The sequence below is a fragment of the Lactuca serriola genome, chromosome 6, assembly GCF_051521515.1.
Source record: "Lactuca serriola cultivar US96UC23 chromosome 6, Lser_US96UC23_V15, whole genome shotgun sequence".
Taxonomy (NCBI): Eukaryota; Viridiplantae; Streptophyta; class Magnoliopsida; order Asterales; family Asteraceae; genus Lactuca; species Lactuca serriola.
The window spans coordinates 102801216-102812172 of record NC_136413.1 but is presented as its reverse complement, the minus strand read 5'-3'; positions in this window follow the sequence as shown (position 1 = coordinate 102812172).

Here is a 10957-nt window from a genome sequence, read left to right as displayed (position 1 = left end):
GCTGGATATTTACTGGATGGTTACAAATGAAGTTGTGGTCAAAAATTAGCCACGTGGATCATTAATTGGAAACAGCCGTTTAAAAGGGGATAAGACAAAAGGTTGCTGACGCGGCGGGAGTTCAAAGGATAGAAATTCAAACGACGGTAAAAAGGAAGGCGCGTGAATTTGAAGCGGCCGCGCTTTTTCTGACACTTTTGGACGCGTGTGCAGTATTGAAGCGTCCTCAATCTGGCATTAATGGCGCGTGTGGAAATGGAAACGGTTCCTCTCTCTGAACCGGCGCTTATTGGGCGGCGTGATCCTAGGAATCTGACACTCTCTCTCCTACGTGATCATCGCACGTCCCAACTGTCACCAATCAGTCACTCCAAAAACCCGTTTCGTATTTCCATAAGAGATTTGAAACGATTTTTCTCTCTCCTATCACCTACTATAAAAACCCTTCAACACCACCTTTTACCTCTTTACTGCCCCATAATTTCCAAAGCAAAAATACTTCCAAACTCTCTCCCGGTTATCTTCTTCTCCAAACCAGCAACAATGGCTGAATCCTCTTCCGTCCATGCTACTTCTCAGATTCTTCCAATCCGTCCTCAGCAATGCCTCGTGATTGATCTCAAACCACTGGCGTATGATTCCTATATGTCGTCGGTCATCGAATGTCTCAAATACTCCCAGCTTGCTCCTGCACTGTCACGGATTGAAACGGTGCCAATGGTGGCCTTATCTCAGGTCTACGCAACGGCTTACTACGACAAGGCCGTCGACAGGGTCTTTTTCGAAGTGGCGGAACACAAGACGTCGATTTCTCATCCCCGCTTCTGCACCATGCTTGGGTTTGCTGCTGACCCATCGCGTGTTCACCCGGAGACGATTCCGGTTGGTATGCTCTACAACATGTTCTACAACATGGGCTACACGGAAGTTCTTACCTCCGTCGCAAGGTTCAAGAAGTCCTGCCTACCGCCCCAGTGGAATGGGTTATTTACAGTTCTCTTCAAGGGACTGTCAGAAAGGAGCTCAGGATCGGACGGGGCCAGTCGTCTTTTCCTGTCAATTATGTATGGGGTGTACAACGGGATCAATCTGGACTATGGATTTGTCCTTTGGCAACAACTGATTCAGAGCCTCTCTTCCTCTTCCCGACACTCCGAGGTGTCGCTGGCCTGGTTCTGGATCTTGATCACCAGATGGGCTATGGACAAGTTTAACGTTCCCACAGCCGACGGTGCACCGATGTCTTCTATTGGTAGCTTTCATACCAAGAAGATCATCGTATCCGATGCATCGAAATTCTCCTTCATTGGCTCTATCCCGGAGTCGATGTATGCTGATGTGCCAGCAGATAGCAGATTGATCAGAACGATCAAGGAGTTTCGCCAAACTGGTCCGAGGGAACTGACACCGGACATGCTGCGATCAATTCATGATGCCGACAAACCGGTGGCCAGGGGCAAAAAGGGTGACAAGGGAAAGCAAGTGTCCAAAGCTCCAAAGGGACCTTCTCCAAAGAAGCGTAAACAACAGAAACCTGCTTCATCCCCACAACCGAAAAGAAGGAAGACCCAACCGAAACGAAAGTTCCTCATACCCTCCTCTTCAAGCGAATCCGAAGGTGGGAGTTCGGACTCTGAGGGCTCACAAGGAGACGAATCTCCACAACGAGGCAACACACCCCCTCGGTCCCCAACCCCGGAGATGGAACTTCACCAATCCCCAGTTCCTTCCCCTCCACCCACAATACCTATTTCCATTCCCACCATAAACCCTACTATACCACCAACCTCATTCCCTATACCCCCACCCATATTCACCACATCAACCGAAACACCACCTGTAACCGAAACCCCTCCCGTAACTGAACCTCCACAAACCGAAACCCATACACCACCACCACTCGAAACTAACCCCCCACCCACTCAACCTGAACCAACCAAACCCACAACACCCCCAGCTTCACCACCACCTCAATCTCCAGAAGCCGCCTCCGATGGCGATGATCAATACCTTGGTGGTGATCACATGAACTTTGATTCGGTCTACTATAGTCCGTTTCAAGTTCAGAGTGATGAGGAGGATGATGCTCCAGTGACAAAGAAGCATCTCCGCGAGCTTACCGAGAAGGTTGATCAACTTCTCGCCTCCTCTTCCAACCAGCAGTCATCCTTATCTGAAGCTGCCCTTCAGAAGATTGTTGATGCCTTCTCCAGGGCTCAACATGATTCCATGGCCTCAGCTACTGCAGCTATAGACGCCTTCACCCGAGCCTATGAGGCAGCGACCGAAAAAGTCGATAAACTATTCTCCGACGCTTCTGACCTGCTGAAGTCTCTGCAGGAAAGCGCCAATGCCACAAAGACAACTCTGGAACCGATTGTTCAGCAATTGGCCAAGTTCGTCTCGACGGAGTTGACTTCGTTCGCTACCCTCCGACAAACTATCAGCGACGACAACTCGGCACTCCGTGCCTCCATCGATGCCCGTCTGGCAAAACTACAAGAGGATCTTGCGGCAGAGAACTCTCTGATGGACGTTCTGGCGAGTAAAACAACTGCCCTAAAGGTCAAGAGCACGCAGCTTTCCAACTCTCAAGAACAATTGGAAGCTCTTCGATCCGAGAGGGAAGTCATAAAGACGTGTGTTTCGGATGTCCACGCCGCTCTATCCAACATCCTGGAAGCACACGACCCCATCCTTAATCATTCGGTGAGGCGCACCCTCGCTGAAAAGCTCTCCCCGGCCATGGCCCTCTTAAGTAAAATTGAAGGTCTGCCGAGTTTCGTGTCCATTCCGAAACAAGGGGGAGATGAGAAGAAAGGATCGAAACCACCTCCTTCCTCCAAAGCTACTCACACAACCGAACCACCCCCCAACTGGTCATGCCTCGGGTTCGGGTGTGAAGAACAAGGGCAAAAACATAGCAGAGGGAGGAGATGAAGATGAAGATGAAGATGAAGACAAGGAGACCATTACCGACTTGTTAAAAAGAAAGAACAGTCGCAATGCTGAAGGTGATGCCAGTCGTGTGGCGCGTGAGGCTGAAGAAGCCGAACGAAAGCAAAAAGAAGCCCACGATCTCCTTGAGAGCCGAAAGCTGCTCTTCCCTGCCTGGACCAGGGATCGTTTGATAAAAGAGGCCATAGAGACTCCAAGCATACTATGGCTCGAGCCGGTGATATCGTTCGACTGCAACAACACCATCGATTCGCAGTTCGATATGCCACTGACTCGAAAGGCGTTCATCTTCCACGCCTTCTCCAACATCTTTGAAGTCCCGCATCCGAACGATGAGCTTGACAGGGAGCTCATTAACTTCTACCTGGAGGCCGCTCGCCCTCAATACCTTACATGGAGCGCCCAGAAGATTGTCAATGTTCGGGTGATGAAGCCTTTTGCCGTGGGGAGATTTACAAACGTCAAGTTCAAGCTTATCCGAGGATCTGCAAGAACTGCTCACATGATCTCTCTGGCGGATCTGCCCAGTCTGAACCCTCATGATTGGATAGTCTTGTACAATATCCTGCTGACAAACGAAGCCGAATATGGTCCCATCTTAGACCATGTCAAAAGGATGCTGGCATGCTATATCATGGAGGTGGCCCTAATGGATCAGGAGGTTGCCACAGTTTTTAAGAAGAAACCGAAAGTCAAGCCTGTGGGATCGGCCAGTGATCTGAATCAAATGCAAATGGGCAAGATAGATTCGAGGCGAAACTCTGTGATGTTCACTAGAGCCGAAGGATAGAAATGTCTCTTCGCTTTAGCTGACAAACATCTTTACACTACAACTTGCTTGGAGCACATCTTATTCATCATCAAGCAGTGTAAAGATAATTCGGCTGATGATATCAAGTACTTCAATGATATGATCAATTGGTACATCCGGTTTAGACAGACCATCCTTTCCATAACCAAGTGTCTGTTTAGTACCGTGAAGAAGAAGGTACCAGCTTCAGCCGCCGGCCCAAGTAGGAAGTGAAGGTCTCACTCCAAATTGACGCAAAGGGGGAGATTGTTGGGCTGAAAAGAGTTTTGATGTTGCGTCTTTTGGGCTCGTTAGATTAGCCTTTTATTCTCCGGTTTGGGCCTGTCCAACCGAGAGCCTTTTATGTATAGTATTTAAGTTAATGCTTGCATGCATATTAGGTTAAGATTCGAGAGATTATCAAAATAGCGATTGATTAAGAGTAAAACATTTTCCAGTAATCGTTCTTGTAATCTTCCAATCCTTTACAGTTGATGTTCTTAATCGAGCTCTTCTAAGGATTTTATTTAATCATTCGACACGATTGATTCAAGCTGTTTTGTTCTTAATATTGCGTTCTGCTTTGTCTTTAATATTGTGTTCTTTTACTTTAACTGTTTGATAATTATTCACAAATTAATGATTATTCAAGAGAATAAAACAAAGAAAAATAGAAAAACGAAATGAAAAATATCTTTTATATTTTTCACAGTTTCTGTATCTATAATAACAGTGTTACAAAAAGTTTGGGCAATTTTAGACACTATATTATGTTTATTTTAATTTTTGTTAGAATAAATGCACAAAAATCTTAAAATCAGGTTAAACTATTTAGAAACCCATTTTTATATTCTCCCAGTTTAAGTATGTTTAATGGAAGTATTATAAAAAGTTTCTGAATTTTTATCATTTGGATACTACTTTTCACGAATTTATGTTGGTATGAAGCTTTGAAATTTGGAAAAATAGCTAATAACATCCAAAATTCAAGGGAAATTTTATGGAGGACCTCTACTATATTTGGAACGAAAATGTAAAGTTTGATGAATTTTGGAAACTGTTTGATAATACTTTTGGATTTTAGGAGTTTAAAACATCATTAAATGTGTTGAAATACCCTTAATTAATATTACAAAAATATGGAAAATAATATTCAAAATTATCTTAATCACATGGGTTATAAAATATCACCATTTCAGAAAAATTGTTGCCCATTCAATATAAAACCAATATTAGAACAAAAAATTTGGCATTTCTCTATATGTAGAATTTAGTATATTAGCATTAGATTTCGACATAAAAACTCACTAGAGTGTGTTTGATGTCGTAGGATCCCGGTAGTAAGACGTTGGTGTATTCCGAGGCACCACTTGTAGCTACTTGAAGCATTTTGAGTATTTACACCTTCCCCCTATTTTTGGTTTTTATGTTTTGGGGTGGAAAAGCATGTCCAAACTATTTATGATTGATGTATCTATATTGAATTGTATCAAACTTGATTGCTATATCTTGTTATATTTTGTTGTGTATGTGTATGTTATTGTTAAAACATGAGGGCTTATCGTCTTAAGTCCCTTCCTTTACACTTTAATCCAACCATTAACTCTTTGAGCCAATGGTCCTTATGGATAGCGCTATTAGGAACTGACAACTCCTCGCTCGCCCGATCGCTTGAGTGCATAATACCATATTCATCTACGGAACGGTCAAAATAGATCTTGATAGGACATCAGTCATAGGCTTGGTTGTGAACTCATTGTTTATTCATATACATATAAACTTGTTTATTATTTATAGTAATGAACTTTGTTTCTATTTACATCAATGAACTTTGTTTCTATTTACAGCAATGAACTTTGGTTCTCATTAAAGCAATGTACTTGTATTTATGGAAAATTTTATACTAAATCTTGATTTAATAAATCTGTGAACTCACCAACTATTTTCATAGTTGACACTCATTTTACATGCTTTTTCAGGAAATAATTAGTAAGTAGATATAAAGATTCATCGTCATAGAGCATGTTGCATCATGTGGAAGTTATCTTGTGAAGTTAACTTGTGAACAATGTTATTTTGGGAAACTTTTATTTTGTTTTGTTTGAATTATGGGTTGTAAACTTTTAACTATTACTATGGTGATGTATCTTTATCTTTTGCAATGAAACCTTTATCGCTATTATATCTTGCATTTCCGCTTTAGCGGGGTGTGACAGAAATGGTATCAGAGCTAAAGTTATAGAGAACATCAGTTTTCTTTTAAGAAAACACAACCTATAACCAAAAATGTATAAATTTTCTTTTACATCGAACATACTACTAATGTAATTAGGTCCGGAGTTGTATTATTGGACCTCAATTAAACATAGCCTAATCACCTTTGTTTAATTAAGGAAAATTTTATACAAAGCTTGAGCTAATTACCATGGGAACATGTTCAACCAAATTTTTACGAAAGCTTTATTTCAAAAATTAAAAGGTAAATTTTGGTGTGTGCAAGCATTGCATATTATAGGCATTCATTGTTATTTATTTCATAGCTCATTAAAACTATGTCTTAGTGCACTATGTCGACATCGTCATCCTCTCACGCTACCCCTTCAGCTGATGAGTCCGGCTATGTCACCGTTATCCCTCGACATGACCCCCCTGCCTCTATGGAAGAAGAACCCTCAGAAGACATGGGAGACTCGGTGGAGATCAGCAGAGTGCCCCGAGTCGGCAACACGAGGCATCGCCTGTATCGGAGTTACCACAGCCGCCACCCTCCGGGCCTCGTATCTGATACACTGCAAGGAAGAACGTCTCTAGGCTCGTAGGGATGTCATTCGATGGAGCAGGATCCAGTAGGGATTACCCAAAATGGCACGACCGAGACCACCCCCACCATAGCGAGTCATAGGGATACCTGTCAGGCAGGCAGGTATGACCCAGGAGGAGTCCCGAAGAATGCAGTGTTTGGCAGCGGACCTACGGCAGAGTCTCGTAGTGATTGATGGGCATCAGGAGGTTTTGGATGAGGTGATGATAGGAATGGGCATCCTGTTTCAGCATGCGATGGAGGCTAAGAATATCGCTAGAGCTGCCAGGCGAGTGGCAGGTCGTCCAATGACCGCAAGTTATGTGTTCGGATGGCTGTTACTGATCATGATGTGGATGTTTCTTATTGGGATAGCGATTTGTATTTGGTTCTGATTTCACTATTTTATTTTATCATGTAATGAAAACCCATGTAGGGTGTCTTTTGGGAAAAACATTAAAACTTTATATTTGGGAATGATGTATCGTTTTGGTATTAAAACTATTTCGTATGGTGATGAAAAATTAATTTTATGTTTGAAAACTTTACTATGAGATCAAACCCTAGATTTTATTTAGTCAATTGTTGAATAAAAAGATTTTTATTCTTTATTTCTTATCTCAAATCTATATGCGCAATAATAATGCAAACCGTTAATTTGACAACACATATGGTTTTAAAAATGGTGGTGAATCAGACATTATACATTATTTTATATATTTATATGTATTTTTTTTCTCTCTTGTGTCTTAGAACCATGGCAGGAAGGCCTACTCGCGGCGCCCACATAACGAAACACCCGATGTTGCTTAATTGGTAGCACAACAACTCATGGCAGTAATCCCAAACATTGTTACTCAAGTAACTATGGGTCTTAATGCAACCCAAGGAAGTAGAGGAGGAAATCGGGGAAGATACGAAAAAGAATGCAACTACAAGTCTTTTATGGCTTGCAAACCTAAGGAATTCCATGGAAAGAAAGGTGCGGTCGGGTTGTTGAAATGGATGGACAGCATGGAGTTGGTCCTTCACATTAGCAAATGCCTCGAACGCAACAAAAAGGAGTATACAACTTGTCTACTCCAGGATAGGGCATTGACCTGGTGGAATACCCTAGTGCAAACCCGAGGTCGTGCAACGGCATATCAGCTAACTTGGGAAGAACTGAAGAGGCTACTGATAGAGGAGTATTTTCCCAAGGATGAAATCCATAAGCTTGAATCTAAGTTCTGGAACCATTCTATGGTTGGAACACAAATAGAGAAGTACACGGTCTGATTTCATGAGCTAGCAAAACTGGTACCTCACATGGTCACTCCTGAGGAGAAACGGATTGACCGCTACCTTTGGGGTTTGGCACCTGAGATTTGAGGAATAATTACTGCAGCTAACCTAACTACCATTCAAAGTGCAGTAAGTCTAGCAAATCTACTAACCAATGATGTGATAAGAATGGGAGCCTCGACAAAAGAAAACTCTAGTAGTAAGAGGAAGCAAACAGATCAAGGAGAGAAGAAGTCTGGAGGCAAGTCAAGGGGGAAGCAGAAAGTCTCAATAAACTTTATGGTGAGAGCCCAGGAGCAAGAACCAGTGAAAACTCAGGAACAGAAATTTGTGGAAACTCAGGAGCGAAAGTAGTACACAGGACCGCATTTGAAGTGCAGTAAGTGTAACTTCCATCACAAGAGAGCTTGCCCCGTGTGCCCAAAATGTAACCAAACATGCCATGACCCGAAGTATTGTAAGCTAAATAAGGATGGAAAAAGGGCATGTTACGAGTGCGGGAGTACTGATCACCTCCGTAATGCTTGTCCCAAACTAAACAGGGGGCCTGGTAACAATAAACAAGACCAGGCTAGGCAGAATTTCCAAGGAAATCAAGGTGGGCGTCCGAGAGGTGTAGCCTTTGTGATTGGTGCAGAAGAAGCCCATCAAAACCCTGAAGTGATTACAGGTACGTTCCTCCTAAACAATCACTTTGCGTCTGTAATATTCGATGCGGGAGAAGATAGGAGTTTTGTTTCTTTAGCATTTGGACCATTAATTGACTTGAAATCGAGAAGATGAGGAATGTTTATGCTATTGAACTTGCTGATGGGTATGAAATTAGGGCTAATGAAATAATTCTAGGTTGTACTTTGAACTTAGCTGATAAACTCTTTAGCATTGACCTAATTCCCATAGAGCTAGGTAGTTTTGATGTAATAGTGGGAATGGATTGGTTATCTCAGAATAGAGCAGATACCGGTTGTTATGAGAAAGTCATTAGGTTACCTCTCCCCAATGACGAAACCCTTATCATACGCGGTGAGAAGCCAGGAAGAAGTTTAAACATTGTATCAAGCATGAAGATTCACAGGTACCTGAAGAAGGATTGTATAGCATTCATGGCCCATGTGATAGAAAGAGAACCTGAAGCTAAACAAATCAAAGAGATCCCAGTGGTTCAAGACTATCCCGAAGTGTTCCCGGAGGAATTACCTAGTCTACCCCCATACAGACAAGTCGAATTTCGGATCGACTTAACTCCCGGAGCGGCACCGGTAGCAAAAGCCCCATATCGCCTCGCGTCATCCGAGATGCAAGAATTGTCCGGACAACTTCATGAACTTCTAGACAAGGGGTTTATACGACCAAGTTCTTCACATTAGGGATCCCCGGTGTTGTTCGTAAAAAAGAAAGACGGGTCATTCCGAATGTGTATTTGATACAGAGAATTGAACAAGTTGACAATCAAGAATCGATATCCTCTACCTCGAATTGATGACTTGTTCGACTAGTTGCAGGGCGCTTCATACTTTTCAAAGATCGACCTCCGATCAGGATATCATCAACTAAGAGTTCACGAAGAAGACATTCATAAAATAACATTTAGAACCTGTTATGGACATTATGAGTTCTTAGTCATGCCTTTTGGACTAACGAACACGCTAGATATTTTCATGGATTTGATGAACAGGGTCTGTAGACCATACCTAGACAAGTTTGTAATTGTATTTATTGACGACATACTTGTTTACTCGCAAACCAAAGAAGATCATGAACGACAACTGAAGCTAGTGTTGGAGTTACTGAAGGAGCAAAAATTGTATGCCAAGTTAACTAAGTGTGAATTCTGGATTCGGGAAGTACACCAAGATCTTCATTAGGCAGAAAACCCAAAGGGCTCGCTGAAAACTCATTGCATCCTTCCTAAATCGCTTCTAACACTCTTATTTGTAAGTGAAACTTACAAATTAGTCTATTTCCTTAATGTATTTGCGATTATATTCACTAATTGTATACACATATATTGCGTGAAATGCTTTTAGGACTTGTTTTTGCCTCAGGATCTAACTTGTGGAAACAAACATCCTATATCGAACCTTCAAACGAAGCACTCACATAAGGTGAGTTCATACCCCTACAATTTACCTTTTTCAATGTATTTGGGGGGGGGGATACAAGTAGAACACAATTTAATTGTGTTAACTCTTACATGTGAAAACAAACAAACGAAGGATTTCTTATGCTTATAAATATTGTTAAAATCATTTCAAAACTATTTTAGATTTCTATTTATATCAAAATCATATTCATTTGTATATTTATGTATAATCATGCTTTAATGGACTTAGGACTATTGCTAAATACGGTAACTCCTGTTTCTTGTTTGGTTGTGGGCTTAGGGTAGGATCACTAGTCTGACAGTCGGTTAAATCATAATTATACATGCTAAATATATACATGAATATTAAATCTCATTTTCAAATACATACTTAACTCAGTTGCATATGTTGGGTAATTGAGTCTTTTCTCCAAATCATTTATAGTTCAAACAAAACGTACTAGTAAACTATAATAGGCATAGTTTAGAGAATCAATTCATACTATTTTCTAGACCAGAGAAAAAATACACTAATCAATACATACATACTACTACATTTCATTACAAAGTATGCTATTCATTTACAAGAACAAGAAGGAACTTATATATTATACATGAACAAGTTAACTAGAATGTGAAATACTATTTCATGGCATAGCAATGTTCTTGCTAAGTCATGTTTTGTAACCAGAGTCTCATGGAGGGAGAGCATGAGTTTGTGTATAGATCTATATGGGATTGACCATCCTACACCTTTTTGCTAGCTATAGTGGGACCTGCAGGTCTACGGGTGACAAATGTCATACCATTTTCGATGCTTCAAGAACGTCATGTTTTATACTAGTCTATAAAGTATGGTTATAACCTTATCACATTTTAAACTTAATTAACAGTTTGGTTTTAAGGTAGTTAGTGCTTCAGTAGAGTATTCTTACACAACACTACTTTACATCTTCATTTTACATTACATTCATACAGTGATACTCTCATATTGAGAAATGAAAACTATTTTTCTATTAAAGATAGTCATAAACTTGGAAAA